The 17,243-nt window shown below is 33.0% G+C and overlaps 1 long non-coding RNA gene across 1 annotated transcript in view; it reads left to right on the top strand.

Moving 5' to 3' along the window:
- LOC144577993 (uncharacterized) overlaps positions 1–17,243 on the top strand; it is a 64,761-nt gene that overhangs the window by 22,898 nt on the left and 24,620 nt on the right. Inside the window, exon 2 of the long non-coding RNA XR_013522907.1 lies at positions 2,778–2,820. This is a non-coding gene — a long non-coding RNA (uncharacterized LOC144577993). The remainder of the gene's footprint in view (positions 1–2,777; positions 2,821–17,243) is intronic.

Raw genomic sequence — 17,243 nt, 5'->3', positions numbered from 1 at the left:
ATAAATAATAGGATATAATCTGTGAGAAATATTGGTAAGAAAGATTGCTTAAACACAATTTGAAAAATACTAGCCATGAGGAGAGAAACAATAATCAATTTTATTATAATTATCCACATTAATATGCATAAAGAGAAAAATTCAAATGACCAACTTCATAGATTCAGAAAAAGCATTTGAAAAAGGCCTACACTTACTTACGGTAAAAAGAATTCTCAGAAAACGAAAGCTAGAATTTAAATGGGTAAAGACTCAGAATAAAGCCTACGTCAACATTTTCCTTAACTTGATACGCATTCCCTTTGAAGCTGGCATTAAGACTGTGATTCTCTGTCAATTCTACTGTTCATCAAATTGCAGAGAGATCTGACATGAGCATAACATACAATTGTGCAAGAAAAATAGACAAGATAACCAGGCATGTTATTATTTGCAGATGAGGTAATTTTCCACAAAACTCAGTAGAATCAATAATAGTCTGTAAGAACTAATAATAGGGTTTGAAAAGTTGTTGAATACAAGGTCAACATACCAAAAATTAGTGACATTTCTGAAAATCAATAATAATAAAATAATATAGAGAAAGGTATCATTTACTAAATTAATAAAAAATTAAGAATTGCCCCAACTAAAGACACATATGACCATTAGAGCAGAAAATAATTTAAACTCTATTGCAGGATACAAAAGAACATCTGAATAATATATTTATGGAAGGGATAATTTTACATGTAAAGATGTTAACAATCAACCAGTTACCTTTAAATTCCATTTCTACCTTAAAAAGAATTTTTGAGTAATTCAAAAATAAGTAGAAAAATAAATATTCTCAAATATATCAGGTAATTGTGAAAATTAAGAGAAAAAAGAGAATACATTTTCTACAAGATTTTAAAACATATTACAAAATCATCATAATTAATAAAACAAGATCTTAATAAAGAAACAGACAAAGAATTCAGAGGGCAGAACAGAGAGCCCAGAAACAGATTTATGCAGATATAGGGATATGATATCTAATAGGAATGACAGCATACTTTGATGGGGAATCAATGAATTATATAATGGTCTTGGAAACATTTAGTTACCATGTAGAAAACTAACATTTAGTAACTAACATGTAGATACTATGTAGAAAAACATAGAGTTCATATAGACCACATGGAAAAAATAGAGTCCATATAGACCATACAGTCTATATAGAAAAAAAATCCATAGAGTCTACATTACTAAAATCCCAAATGGGAAGAGTAAAACTGTAAACCCAGCGGAATATTCAGAAACTATTTGTGAAAAACCCAGGAGAATTTTTCTAAACATGTCTACAAAAGCACTAGCTATGAGAAGGAAAAAATAACGACCTTAAACTAGTGAATTGATATTCAGGAAAAGACACTATGATCTAAGTTAATGAATGGGTAACACTAAAAGAAGATATTTGGAAATTTAAGAGACAAATAATTAATAACTAGAATTAACTCCAGTGAGTTAGAAGATCAATACAGAAAACCAAATAGAAAAACAGATACAGAGGACACAAAAGGCCAACTCATATAAGGGGATACAAAATGTTTAATATATGCATGCAGGAATGTGCAACCTCATTAAAAATTACAGGACTGCAAATTAATGTGAAGCCACTTCATACTGATTAGTTTGAGACAAAGAAAGATGGTTATGGCAAAGGCTGTATAGAGAGCTTCCAGGAAATTTGTAATGAAATCAATGTGCATATGTACAGTGACCCAGCAATTACATTTCTGGGTGTATACATCCCAGAGAATTTGTTGATTTCTAAAGTACAAAAGATGAGATTCTTTATTGTTTATTACAGCAAATAATTTAATGAGGCTTTGATTCTACACTAAAGGAATAGAAAAAGGTGATAGATTTTGTTACTTTCTATCAATACTTGCTTCCCCACCAAGAGGCAAAATTGTACATCTCTGTCCCCTGGAAGTCAGGCTTGGCCATGTGATCAGCTTTAGCCAAGAAAGTGAAAGCATAAATGGTATGTTTCACTTTCTAGCAGAAGCATAAAGAATAGGTGTACTAGTTTCCTAGGGCTGTCATAACAAAGTACTGTACAGTGAGTGGCTTAAGCATAATTTATTTCCTGCAGTTCTGGACGCTAAAACTCCAATATTAAGGTAGAGGCATGTTTGGTTTCTCCTGAGGCCTTTCTTTTTGGCTTGCAGATGGCCAGCATTTCTCTGTGTCCTCACATTCCTGGTGTCCCTTTGTGTGTCTAAATTTCCACTTATAAGGATTCCAGTCAGATTGGATTAGTGTACATCTTAAGACCTCATATTAACTTAAGTCTCTTTAAATACCATATCCCCAAATACAGCCTAATTCTGATATCTTGGGGTTAGGTATTCAATATATACATTTTAGGGACAAATAATTCAGCCCATATTAGTAGGGTTGCTAGAGTTAACAAGTAACAATACTAGACATCTAGTTAAATTTGAATTTCAGATAAACAATGAGCAACTTTTATAAGGAGAATTTTTCTAAACATATCTACAAAAGCACTAGCTATGAGAAGAAACTTGTAATTACATGAGAAGACATATGTAATACTTGAGATATACTTATGCTGAAAATGTATTCATCATTTATCACAAATTTAAATGTAACTGAATGTTCTGTATTTTATCTCACTGACAATATTATTAAAGATCTAGTTTGTGTTTTATTGCATTTATTTTTTACTTTCTTGCTATGATGACAAGCCATTTTTATAGCGCTTAACCCTTCATTTTTGGTCCTAGAATGAAGACATCCAGCCCAGCTGGTAAATAAATCTCATCTGTTGTAAGTAAATTAGATTTGGAGATTATTAATTACTGCAGCACAACCTAAATATTGCATAAATTATATCATGAATATGATTTTTCAATAATATAAAATCTACACTATATGTCAATAGCTTCAAAGTTTGAAAGGAGTAGGGGAAACACTGTTGTTAGAATCTGGAAAGATGGTGATCCACGTTAACCATGGGCAACAATTTGGTATAATTTTTGAATGAAATAATTTGTAAAGTATGTAACAAGTTCGTAGCTTTTGGAAAAGAGATTAACAACAAGAAGAAAATTGTTACAGTGCTTGGTTGGTTAATATCGTTTTATTTAATAAGTTAATACAATAAATATTTGTACTTGGCAAAGAATTTTCGGGTTTCACAGAGGAATAAAAGTGAACTCTGCTAGTCTGAATTCTCCCAATAGTTTATCTTGCTATCCAAGGATTAAACTGAAAGTAATTTATTTGGGATGAACAGGAAACACAAGTAGGAAGTGGGAAGAATGAGAAAGGAAAGTATTCAAGCCAGCTACCTCTGTTGGCACCATATCATGATCCCACTTGGAAACATTCAAAAATGTTGTAGAAGACGCATTTCAGAGTCATCTGCTGCCATGCACTTAGGCAGAACATGCTTCTAGAACTTTGGAGAAATATATCCGGCAAAGAAATGCCAGTAGTATTGATTGAGACAGCCAGTATTGATGTGGCAATTCAAAAAAAGTTATCCTGTAATGTCTGCTGTAAGAATAAAGTCCAGAATTTCAGAAACCCTCAGGTGTGGAAGACAATAACAGGTTCTCATTCTCAATTGGTAAAAAATAAAGCCAAAGACATTTGAGTGACTTGAAAGCTTAACAATCCAATTCCTATTAAAAATAAAATGGACAGTATTGTCCTTATACCCATTGTTAAAACCACAGAATTAATTATGTTTGTACCCAGTAAATTTTTTTGGTTGGAAAAATGTATTTTAGCAAAAAATTCTATGGTTGTGGCTTTTCCACTGAAGTTTTATAGGCTCAAGGTGGTAGTAACTGAGAAAGGGATATTTTTGAAAGAGTTGTACTGGTTGAAACACTATAGACCTGGGTATAAATCACCTGTGATATTTAACAAAATGTGGACCCAATTCCTCTGGAAAGCATACTGAAAGAGCTGCTCAGCTCCTTAGGAAGAAATATTTTTAAATGCTCCCTTGAGATGTGGCCAGAGAAGATCATGGAAGAGAAAAATAACTCAAGTTGAACCAAAATTCATGGGTGGAATTGATTATGGAACTAATCTTATAGAGTAGAATCTTGGCCTGGAAAAGAATGTTCCTCACCCTGAGGACAGGGGATTTTGAAGATTCTGCCCAGCAAGGTTTGGGAATTGCTACAGACAAATGTAGTAGGGTACCCTGCCAGGCCCTTGGAGACATTCTCTCATTTTTCCCTGGTCTGAAGAAGCTTATCTCTGTCCTGTCATTGTGCTTTGAGAGTGTGTAAGGTCCCAGACATTTCATTCATATGAGAATTTTAAGAGGATTTATCTCTAGAAGTGATAGAGACACAACACAAGTCACTGATTCTGGATATGTGCTTAGAGAAGAGAATGATTAGGACTTTGGCGCTTGTTTCCCTTGAAGGACTACTAAGTTAGTGCTACATGTCAAAGGGAGAGGAAGTAAAATATTTGGTAGTTGAAATAGTGGATGTAGAATGTAGAACAACTGTGTACCAGTATTTGCTTACGCTTTCTGGAAAGAATTTTTTTGTTGTTATTGTCGTTTTTTTGAGACAGGGTCTCGCTCTGTTACCCAGACTGTATTGTGGCATGATCTCAGCTCACTGCAACCTCTGCCTCTAGAATTTAAGCAGTCCTCTCACATCAGCCTCTTCAGTAGCGGGGACTACCATGCCAGGCTAATTTTAGTATTTTTAGTAGAGACTGGGTTTTGCCATGTGGCCCAGGCGGGTCTGGAACTCTTGGGCTCAAGTGATTTGCTGACCTTGGCCACCCCAAATGCTGGGATTACGGGCTCAAGTTATCCTGCCAGGCCCCAAGGAAGAATTCTAATTTCTCACTCCAATAAGAATAGGTTTTTCCACAAGACTTACTTTAACCAATGGAATGTGACAACTGCCATTTCTATCAGAGGCTTCTAGGAAGGATGACCTTGGATGGACATATAGCATGTTAAAACATAAATGTTTGTGGTTGTAAGCAACTGGGATGGAGATATTTGCTACCACAGCATAATCTAACCTACCCTAACTAAGTAAAACATGATGTATGCCTTATAAAAAAGTCAATTGAATTCAGATATACAAGTTGAAGGTAAATGAATAAAACTGTATGAGTTGGATACAAGTATGAAACTATAAGATATATGGAAATTAAAATTTATTTAAATCTAAAACTATGTATAACAATGTAGTCTATTTTTTTGTGGAAGACATTCATTAAATACAATAATGTGGCTGTGAAAAATGTAACTGGCTATTTTTCATAAGAAGAAATTGGTGACAAAGTAGAACATGCAAAAATGCAGATTCTGAAATTAAAAGCTCAGCATAAAGTTTAAATAGCAAATTAGACAATGTCCTCATCTATAAGATAATAAACAGCTTATGCTTTTTGTGATAATTAAATGAGTTAATATATAGATAGGGCTTCAAAGAGTTCCTGATACCAAGAAAGCTTTTTAAAAATATTTGCTCTTTATTATTATTTGAAGAGAGACTTCCTGAACTTGAAGGCAGAACAAAAAAATTTGCCCATTTTGTAGCAGGAGAAAGAAAATAATATGTAAGTTAGAATAAGACACATGAAGGATGGCATAAAAAACATCAACATTTACCTCCAGCAGTTCCAGAAACAGAATGTAGAAGAGGCAATATTTGAAGAGATAATAGTTGAGAGATTAAAAAGAGATAAATATCCATAATTTGAAAATTATACCAAATTTTAGGAGGATAAAAAGAAATCCAACTTAGGCACATCATAGTGAGATTTCAGAAGCCAAAGCAATGAGAATATAATGTCTTTAAAATTGAGAAAGGAAAGGCTGATTACTAAGACACAAAATTTTACTTTCTTCAGTGAACCTGATGCCATATATTAATGCAAAAGTACCCAACTAGAATGTAATGCCAAGCTAAACTTCTTATTTAAGAGTAATGGTGAACTAAAGATATATTTAGAAAAATACTGAAATAATTTTTTCTATCCTCAGACCACAGCTGATAAAGACCAAGAATTCCCAGACTTCTCTGACTAGTTTTTGCACAGAAAATATTGGTTTCAATGTTTCCTTGTTTTTCTCCAAATTCCCTACAGGATAGTTTATTACTATATTTGTTTATCATTTAGATCAGGTGTTGCCAACTCTCGGGCCATGGACCAGTACTAGTCCCTAGCATGTTAGGAAGCTGGCCGCACAGCAGGAGGTGAGTGGCAGGTGAACCTTATTGCCTGAACTCCGCTTCCTGTCAGATCAGCCCTGCAGAGCATGAGATTCTCAAAGGAAAGGACCTCTATTGTGAACTGCACATGGAAAGATCAAGGTTGCATGCTCCTTATGAGACTCTAACTAATGCCTGATCATCTCAGGTGGCACAGTTTCATTCTGAAACCATCCCCTCACCACCTGTCCTTGGAAAAAAATTGTGTTCCATGAAACCTGTCCCTGATGCTAAAAAGCTTGGGGATCACTGATCTAGATTAAAGAAAGAAAAAACCCAGGAAGGTGATTTTGTTAGTTATCATTTAAGAACAGTAAAATAGGGAAAAGGGAAACTTACATGGACTTGGTCAACATTAACATGCTTTGTTCCTCACCATTTCTCACTTAACTACTTGCCCACATTTCCAACCTAGTCCTTTCACTTCCCCTCTTGCTTACTTGGCTCAATTACATGGCCTTCTAGCTGTTCCTGGAATTTACCAAACTTGAATCCATCTTAGACGCTTTCTCTTTTCCTGAAATGCTCTTCCTACTGTCTTCCAAAGTCAATCTATATTTATTTCAGATCACCTTGTCATTCCTGGAGATTGAGTATGATAGCTTTCAGCTTACCTCCCCAGAGAAGTAGACCTTGTTCACCCTCACCCAATATTCTTTCAGTGACATGACTTATCTTTCCATTAAATCTCCACATCTCCACAACAGTCAGTACCTTGTCTATTTGTTCACCATTATGTCTGTAAAATGTACAGTAGCATTGGACACATAGTAAGTATTCAACAGTTACTTACTGAGAATATGAATTAAGGAATATATTAGCAAATTGCAATACGAATCTGGGACTAATATAACTTGATTTCTAAAATGCAAATAAATTCACCTTCATTACCTTAGACTTTATGACAAATCTTAGGAAAAGAAACAAAGAGAATAAAATAAAGGAAGGTCACCTTAGTCAGCAGAGTGATTAATTATCACCATTTTGCTGAAGAGTTAAAGTGCTTAATGATTAACTAAGGTCATAAACTGGTAAGAATGAAACTTGTAGTAGGCAAAATAATGCCCCCACCAAACATGTTCATATCGGTTTCCTAGAACCCATGAATATGTTACCCCCAGACATAGACAAAGGGACTTTGCAGCTGTGATTAAAATTAAGAACCTTGATAGGCAGAGATAATCCTGCATGATCTGTCTGGGCACAACCTAATTACATGAGTTCTTAAAAGCACCTTTCACAGCTGCAGGAAGGGTCACAGAGTGTGTGACTGTGATAGAATGGTCAAAGAGATGTGAAATTACTGACATTGAGGATGGAGAAATGGGGCCCACAAGACAAGAAATGGGTCAGACTCTGTGAGACCTGTGTTATACCTATAATCTACAGAATTGTAATATTTAAAAAATGTATTCTTTTAAGCATTTATATGTGTGTTAATTTGTTATAGCAGCAGTAGGAAACTAAACCAGGGCTGAAACTAGAACCCACATCAGCTTACGCTTTCTGTCTGTTATACTACTCATCATCTTTAGTGATTCCAAATTACCCTGAACTCAATGGCAAACAGATTAAGTACTCACTGAAAAGTGCTGTGACAGGAAAATGTCTCCTATATTAGAGAGATTGTAGTATACAAATGTGACAGATTTCTTAAACTACCAGCTTTTTTTTAAATTTCAAAAAGAGATAATGACATCATGAAACAAGGCTATATAGAACATCTAAGGAGGTGATATAAAGCTTAACAGTGTGTTTTGAATAGGTTTTACTTGAACTCATTTATCATTCTCATTATATTCATCTTAATGAGAAAACAGCTCCATTCTGGTTATCATTTGTATCATTGTAATATAATATACAACATTGTTCTGAAGAGCAAGGCAATGCAGCCAAATGGCACTTTTTCTTTCGTTATATCTTTTTGGTAGTTTGTTTCAAACTTTTACTTGAATTTTCATGCAGTCTCTAGACGATGGGCTAGACCAGTAACGAAAATGAACAAATAGAGTAAAATGAATGACGGAAGAGCCAAAGGGGTCATAGAAATGCTGAACCAAAAGTATATACTAATATGGAATAATATATAGTTGTTTTGCCTAAGATTGGATGGGGTGAACCCTGTTTGTTGGTTACCATATTTCTGAAACAAAGCACTTAATCTAGTTTGACAGGATAGTTTTACAAGTGAATATATTAATGTAAATAAACTTTAAAAATACACAAATTACATCATATTCAGTTATAAATATTGTTTAATTGAACATTTAGTAAATGTAACTATTAGTCAATAAAATATTTAAATTCCTGAAATCAGATCTATTACAAAAATTGTGAGATATATAATCACATTGAAATTATAGCTAACTTTTGTGTACTGAAAGCAAGAACACAAGTTTCTTTGGTATAATTTGCATTTTTGAATATACACGCATACCACTATCTCTGTACCCATGATGGTAATGTTTATGTTGATAATTACAATTACATTTTAAGTTAAGATTTAAAAATACTTCAGCTTAAACAATGCAGTTTGTGTCTAAACAAGTCAGTTTTCATCAACATCTTAGTGGTTCTTAGTTAAGATTTGAAAAACTCATTGAAGATGTAGTACCTCTAGGGATATTGTTGTAATCCACACTCAAATATGATGGCTTTAGTCCACAACAATGGCATTGCCAAGATCTAAACACAAAGGTTTATTAATAGTATAATGAAAGTTAGAAACATCTTTTCATTGCCAGGATAAATTATGATGAAAATGAACAATTGTAGAATGACAGGCTTGGGCAAGCTAAATGAATCTGTATAATTATACTAACATCAGATTTAAATATTTCCAACTTTTGATAAAGCAAATGATACATTGTATTTCATTTATTTACTCAACAAATGAGAGTATTCTTTCACAAATTACTTACTCTGAGTTGGGGACTAAGTTGGGCTCTGATATTAGAGAGATGAATAAACCATAATCATTGTAGTCATGGAACTCATTGTCCAATAAAAGAAACATTTAGGGAAAAATAACACAGAACACCCTGCCTTAATTTTATCAGTGGGTTCCTCCAAAATCAAATCAGGTGAAAAATATGGTCACATTACTGAAAGATTACTGAAGGCAAGTCTACACAAAGCTAGACTTCTTTATATTTCAGGATCCACCTATATTTTTCCATCAAAGTTACAATTTGATGCTTTCTATTGGTGCTTGTCTGTTCCAGCTTGAATAAGGATGGAGACAGTAGCAGTGTTTTGGTTTTCCTGGGGAAAGTTAGTGATTCAGGAAGGTCTCTGTTACCTGAGTGAGGAACCCATTCTATTCACAAATTAGATGTGGTTCACATCAAGGAGCACACGAGGTTTACTGTCTACCCTTTGCAAGGCATCCCATAACGGGACTGCCTACAGCATCTCTCCCCTAAATCCTGCCCTTTCCCCCAAGTCAAGATGAAATGTTAGCTTGTCTCCTGCTCCCCTATAAAAGTGAGGAGCAAGTGAAGGAGCTAATTACCAACCAAGCAATATCCAATTTCTTATTACTGTGGGGTTTCATTGTAATTCAATGTAGCATGAGTACTGCAATAGTAATAAATACATAGTTACACAAGAGCACAATTTCAAAGAGGAGTGACTCCCTAACTCTGTCTGAAGGAGTAAAAATTTATAGAAAGGGGGGTGTATTTGAACTTGAATTTGATACATGAGTAGGTATACAATAAAAAGAAGATGGGAAATGCAGAAAGAATAGCTTGTTACAAACTGAAGGAACATTATACAAAAGCTAAGATGTGGCTGGAGCACAGATTTCCAAGGGAAGAAATATTTTTATTTGGCAGTTCTGAAAGAGAAGGAATAGGTAAAGCAGTAGAGGAAGGTTAAAGCTAAATTGTTTTGAAGGATGCTAAATATTGACATTATTATCCATGGAGAGCAAAATATCATTCTGTGCAGTTTGGAGTGGGAACTTCCAATTATCAGGATAAGGTTGAGAACACAGATTTCAGCGTAAAGACAGTAAGAATGTGGATTAAGCTGAATGTACTATATATTAAGTAGGGTTGTCAGATACAGAAAAATCAAGCAGCAAAAACAAAACAGAACACTCAGTTAAGTCTGAACTTCAGGTAAATAATAAAAATCTTTTTAGTATAGCTATGTCCCATGCAACATTAGGGACACACTTATACTAAAAAATTATTTGTTGTTTATCTGATATTCAATTTTATTAGGGTGTCTTGTATTTTGTCTAGTAAGCCTAATATTAAGAGAAAGAAGAAAAGATTTATAAAATTGGTATTTGGTCTGATTTTATTTCTAAATGTAAATCCTTTCTTAAACTCTTGAAATGTATGCAATTCAAATTAAATTGCTTTGAAACATTCTGTACTATTTGAATGTAGTTAATTCTGATATTGCTTAAACTATGTCCCTTTCTTTAAAAACTTGAGGGTTTTTTATTTATTGAAATGCATTCTTCCCATTATTCCTTAAAGTTTTCTCTCTTTCCATCTTTGTGTAATTGAAAACATAGTAGAATTTACAAAGCCCTTAAGGCCATAAAAGTACAGAGTTTCTGTGGGCTGAATTCATTTCCACTTTGAGCATTTGTTTGGAGTGTATATGCTCACACTGCCATGACTACTTCAGAACTCAGAATTTTTTTTTCTATTTGTGTAAGTTTTTAGTAATATGCTGCTTAACGACCTCAACTTCATAGAATTGTCATTATTTAATTTGTCTTGCAGCTCTTTGGAAAAGCCCAATCCCCAATGCTTATTTTTATTTGATCTAGCTCAAGCCTCACTTAGTGATAAAAACCATATCTCTAGTATTTTATTGGAAACAATCATTTTCTATTAGTTAATATTATAGCTGCCTAAGGTAGCAATATGACTTCAGGGGAAACAAGAGGTTGACCAAACAATTTATCAAATACAGAATAAAAACAAAGGGATAAAAATATTAGAAAAGAACCAAATACAAATTCTGCAGTTAAAAATTATGATAACTAAAATAAAAAATTCACTAGAGGGGTTCAACAAAAGATTTGACCTCTCAGAAGAATCAATAAACTTGAAGATAGGTCAGTTGAGAATATTCAATTTCAGTGGCAGAAGGAATAAAACAAAGAAAAAATAAACATAGTCTCTCAGCTTTATGGGAAACCATAACCACACCAATATATGCATAATTGGAGTTATAGGAGGTGAGTACAAAAAGAAAGAAAAACGATTTGAAGAATTAATGGCTGAAAATTTCCAAATTTTTATTAAAAATCGGATTCTAAACAATCATATAACAAATCGGCACATGTACCACTGAACTTAAAATAAGGGTTAAAAAAATCAAGAAGTTTCACTTTTAAGTAGGGTAAATTCAGAAGGATCTCACCTAGAATCATAATGCAAGTTATTGAAAGACAAAGACAAAAGAGAATTTTGAAAACCATAAGAGAAAAATAACTCATCAAATATAAGAAATCATCAGTAAGATTAACTGTTGACTTTCAATTAAAAAAAAATGGAGGCTAGGAAGCAGTGGTATGATATACACAAAGTGCTGAAAAAGAAGAGACTATTAACCAAGAACTTTACATCTGATAAAATCATCCTTCCAAAAGGAAAGATAAATTAAGACATTCCCATATAAACAAAACTTGAGAGAATTTATTGCTAACAGACCTGCCCTATAAGAAATATTAAAGGAATTCTTCATAGTGAAATAAGAGAATATGATACAAAAACTTAAGACCACATGAAGAAATAAAGAGCACTGGTGAAGAAAATGTAAATAAGGAAACTGGTTCCAGGGGGATTAAAATGACATGGCTTTTATTATACTGAATTTTCAAAAAATTAGACCATATTTCAAAATCTCCTGAACAAGAAAAGTATGACAGAAAACATGCCTTTTTAAGATGTGATCCTAAGAAACAAAAGGAAAAAATATTGTTATTGGATTTCATTGCTTGTATTTGTCTACAGACAAGCAACGATTGCATTTTTTCAGTAATTTTTTCTCTATTACAATTGGCCATAATGTACATTGTTTAGGAAAATGACTTTTTCTCATAAGAATATATTTCCTAAAAATTACAGCAAAGAAATAATTGCTTTCTAAGAAACAAAATGCCTTTATTAAGGGTCATCTTTTGTTCATATTTTATCAACACAATTAGTTCCCTTTTAGATAAAATATTTCATCATTCAACTGAAGAATCTGAGCTTCCAATAAAAAGAAGTCTTCCTAGGCATTTGATAAATCAATATTTTTCAAATTGGAAATAACTCCAAATATACTAAAATCTTGACTATGCTGTTTATGAGAGTAGACTAAGTTACTGAGACCTTAATATAGTTTAAAAAATTACCCCTATTGGGTCTATTTCTCCAATGAATTATAGTTTTTTTGATCAAGTAGAAGAAACCAAGTGGATTTTAATTATCTTCAATTTTAAGTATCATTGAAGACAGATTTTATCATACTTTTAAAAATGTATAGTCAGGTTATCAAGTCCCAAGAAGGATTTATTACTTTTCATTATTGTTTTATGCAAAATAAGTATATAACCTAACTGTACAAGTGGCCATTTTATATGAACCAATACAATACTGTTGATTATTTATCATTTAGAATTACAGTTATTTAGGAAGAAGAATGTTAAAATAGTCATGCTATATTTTTATCTCTGTTATCTAAATGTGAAATTACCAGTAGATCATTAAATGTCTCATCTTGTAAAATTATTCTAAACTAATAAAAAACCTTTCTTACAAATAAAATAAAAACGTTTCAAGGCATGCTTTCAGATAATCTGGAAACTTTTTCAATGAAAAAAATATATAATTAAAGGTTATACTAAAATGATATTTTCAGTAAGTCAGTTTGTGAAACCCAACAAATCAATCAACTGCCACTTTGAAAATAAAAAACAGATATAGTGAAAATATACAGGGATAATTATAGAGTGGAAATAAGTGCTGTATCTAAAAATAATAGTATTCAAGTAAGTTCTTATTAATTATATATTTGCATTCATTAAAAAACAAAAGCAAATGAGAACTAATTAATGTCATAAATAAGATTAGAATAGCTTTAACAACAGCTCAATTTATTTCTTAAAAACTCAGGTAAGAAAAAGAAATTGTTTTAAGAAACAGAACGTTGTATTTAAGGGTGATATTGTATGCATAAACTGCAATCAGGAATCCCAATGTCTAACACCAAAGTGTAAAGGGACTATATAGATTAGCAGTCACTTATGATAATCTATGTATTTATTATAAGATAAAACAAACCCAGAGAGGGTAAATAACTTTGTATTTAAAAAGAAAGTTTAGAAAATAACCGGGACTAGAACACAATTTGTTTATCTCAGTATATGGTTCATGGAAAATTCTAGTAAATTGTAGTGTTTCTCTTCTTTCAGATCGTAAAGATACTTGGTTTTCTTCTTGGATGATCAGTGATATTTTCTCTGTGACTATTATGATGATCTTTTTCTTCGATGATATAGAGTCTGTGTTATTAATATGCATAATATACAATATTATAGAATGAGCTGGCAGCCTCAGGAGAGGTTCATAGGGGGTTTTTAAGAAAAATTCCTTGTAAATATTTAATTTAATTTTTATGTTTCCCAATACTTTTTACATTCAAAGATTGAAGGAACATCAGTCCACAAAGAAGAGAGAAAAACAACAACAACCAAAAAAACACAACAACAACAAAAATGCAAGAACTCTGACAACTCGAATAGTCAATGTGCCCTCTATCCGCAACCAACTTCACCACTTCTGTAGCAAGGATTCTCAACTGGGATGAGATAGCTAAAATGACAGAAATAGAATTCAGAATATGAATAGCCTGAAGATCACAGTGGTGCACGTGTATGTTGAAACCCAATGCAAAGAAGCTAAGAATCACAATTGATATGGTTTGGCTCTCTGTCCCCACATCTTGAATTATAATCCCATAATTCCCATATGTGTTGGAATGACCCAGTGGGAGATAATTGAATCATGGGGGTCATTTCCCCTATACTTTTCTTGTGGTAGTGAATAAGTCTCATGATATATGATGATCTTATCAGGTGTTTCTGCATTTGAATTTTCATTATTCTCTCGTTGCCTCCTGCCATCCATATAAGATATGACTTGCCATGATTGTTAGTCTTCCCCAGCCATGTGGAACTCTAAGTCCATTAAATGTGTTTTCCTGCATAAGTTACTCAGTCTTGAATATATCTTTATCAGCAGTGTGAAAATGGACTAATACAACAATAAAACATTACAGGACCTGACAGACAAAGTAGCCCACATAGAAAGTAATGTGACTGACCTGATAGAGCTGAAAAACACACTACAAGAATTTTATAATGCAATTGCTGATATTAAGTCTTAGAAGAAAAGACTAAGTTGAGGAAAGAATCCTGAAGCCTGAAGACTGGCTTTCTAAAATAAGATAGTTAGACTAGAATAGAGAAAAAAGAACAAAAACAATGAAAAAAACCTCTAAGAAATATGAGATACTGAAAAGAAACAGAAGCTACTCATTGATGTTCCTGAAAGAGATGGGGATAATAGAAGCAACTTGGAAAGCATATGTTAGGATATCATGCATGAGAACTTCCCAAACATAGCTAGAGAGGTCAATATTCAAAGTCAGGAAATGCAGAAAACCCTAGTAAGATATTTCACAAGAAGGCCATCCCGAATCCACATAACCTTCAGATTCTAGAGGACAAAATAAAAAAAAATATGTTAAAATATATACACCTTCCCATTGTAGATTCCTACAAAGGGAAACCCATCAGACTACCAGCAGAACTTTTAGCAGAAACCTTACAAGACAGAAGAGATTGAGGGACAATATTCACCATTCTTAAAGAAATGAAATTCCAACTCTGAATTTTATCTTTGGCCAAACTAAGCTTCATAAGCAAAGGAAAAATACAATCATTTTCGGACAAGTAAATACTAAAGGAATTTGTTACTATCAGAACTACCTTACAAGAGCTCCTGAAAGAAGCACTAAATATGAAAAGGAAAGACTATTACTGGCCATTACAGAAACATACTTAAGTACAAAGACCAGTGACACTATAAAGCAACCATGCAAGTAAGTCTGCATAATAATCAGCTAACACCACAATTGCAGGATCAAATTCATATATATCAATAGTAACATTGAATGTAAATGGGCCAAATACCTGAATTATTAAAAAAGGCAGAGTGGCAAGCTAGTTAAAGAACTAAGACCCAATGATTTGCTGTCTTCAAGAGACCCATATCACATACAATGATATCCATATGTTCAAAATAAAGGGATGGAGAAAAATCCATCAAGCAAGTGAAAAACAGAATAAATCTGGGTTCATAACCCTAATTTAATACCAAACAAAACGGACTTTAAACCGACAAAGATTAAAAAAAAAAGGAAAGGCATTGTATAATGGTAAAGGGTTCAATTCAACAAGAAAATTTAACTATTCTAAATATATAGGCACCTAACACAGGAGCACCCAGATTTATAAAGCAAGTTCTTAGAGACGTTCAAAAAGACTTAGACTCCCACAGAATAATAGTGGAAAACATCAACTTTCCACTGACAGTATTAACTAGATCACAAAGGCAGAAAATTAACAAAGACATTCAGAACCTGAACTCAGCACTGGATCAAATGGACATGGTAGACATCTACAGAACTCTACACCCAAAACAACAGAATATACATTCTTGGCATTGCCACATGACACACATACTAAAATTGACCATACAGTCAGACAAAAAAAATCCTCAACAAATGCAAAAGAACTGATATTATACCAACCACTCTTTTGGACAACAGTGTGATAAAATTAGAAATCAAGATTAAGAAAATATCTCAAAACCATACAATTATCTGAAAATTAAATAATATGCTCCCAAATGATGTTTGAGTAAATAATGATAAAATTAAGGCAGAAATCAAGAAGTTCTTTGAAACTAGTGAAAATAAAGATACCAGAATATCTGCAACAAAGCTAAGGCAGTGTTAAGAGGGAAATTTACAGTACTAAATGCTCATATAGAAAAGTTAAGAACATCTCAATTTAACAAGCTAACATCACAATAAAGAACTAGAGATGCAAGAGCAAACAAACCTCAAAATTAGCAGAAGATGAGAAGTAACCAAAATTACACATGAATCGGAGGAGATTAAGACACAAAAAAACATTCAAATGGTCAACAAATCCAGGAGTTGGTTTACTGAAAAAAATTAATAAGACAGACTGCTAGCTAGACCAATAAAGAGAGTAGATCCAAATATACACAATTAGAAATGACAAAGGAGATATGACCACTGACCACACAGAAATACAAATAACCATCAGAGTATATTACAAACACTGGTATGTACACAAACTAGAAAACCTGGAAGAAAATAACAAATTCCTGTACACATACACCTTCCAAAGACTGAGCATGGAAGAAATGGAAGCCCTGAACAGACCAATAACAAGCTTTGAAATTGAATCAGTAATAAATATCCTACCAATAAAAACAAAAGCCCAGGATCAGAAGGATTCATAGCCTAATTCTACCAGATGTATAAAAAGGAGCTGAAACAATTCCTATTGAAAATATTCAAAAAAAATTAAGGAGGAGGGATTCTTCCTTAACTTAATGAATCCATCATCCTGATACCAAAATCTTGCAGAGACACAACAAAAAAGAAGACTTTTGGCCAATATCCCTATGAATATTGAAGCAAAAATTCTCAGCAAAATTCTGGCAAACTGAATCCAGCAGCACATCGAAAACCTTACCCATTACAATCAAGTAGGCTTTATCCCTGGGATGCAAGTTCGTTCAACATATGCAAAAAAATAAATGTGATTCATGACATAAACAGAACTAAAGACAAAAGCACATGATCATCTCAATAGATGCAGAAAAGGCTTTTGATAAAATTCAATGTCCTTTCAAGTTAAAAACT

The sequence above is a fragment of the Callithrix jacchus genome, chromosome 10 (genome assembly GCF_049354715.1).
Source record: "Callithrix jacchus isolate 240 chromosome 10, calJac240_pri, whole genome shotgun sequence".
NCBI lineage: Eukaryota > Metazoa > Chordata > Mammalia > Primates > Cebidae > Callithrix > Callithrix jacchus.
Note: the sequence above shows the minus strand (reverse complement) of the source record. Positions and strands in the feature narration are given on the sequence as shown.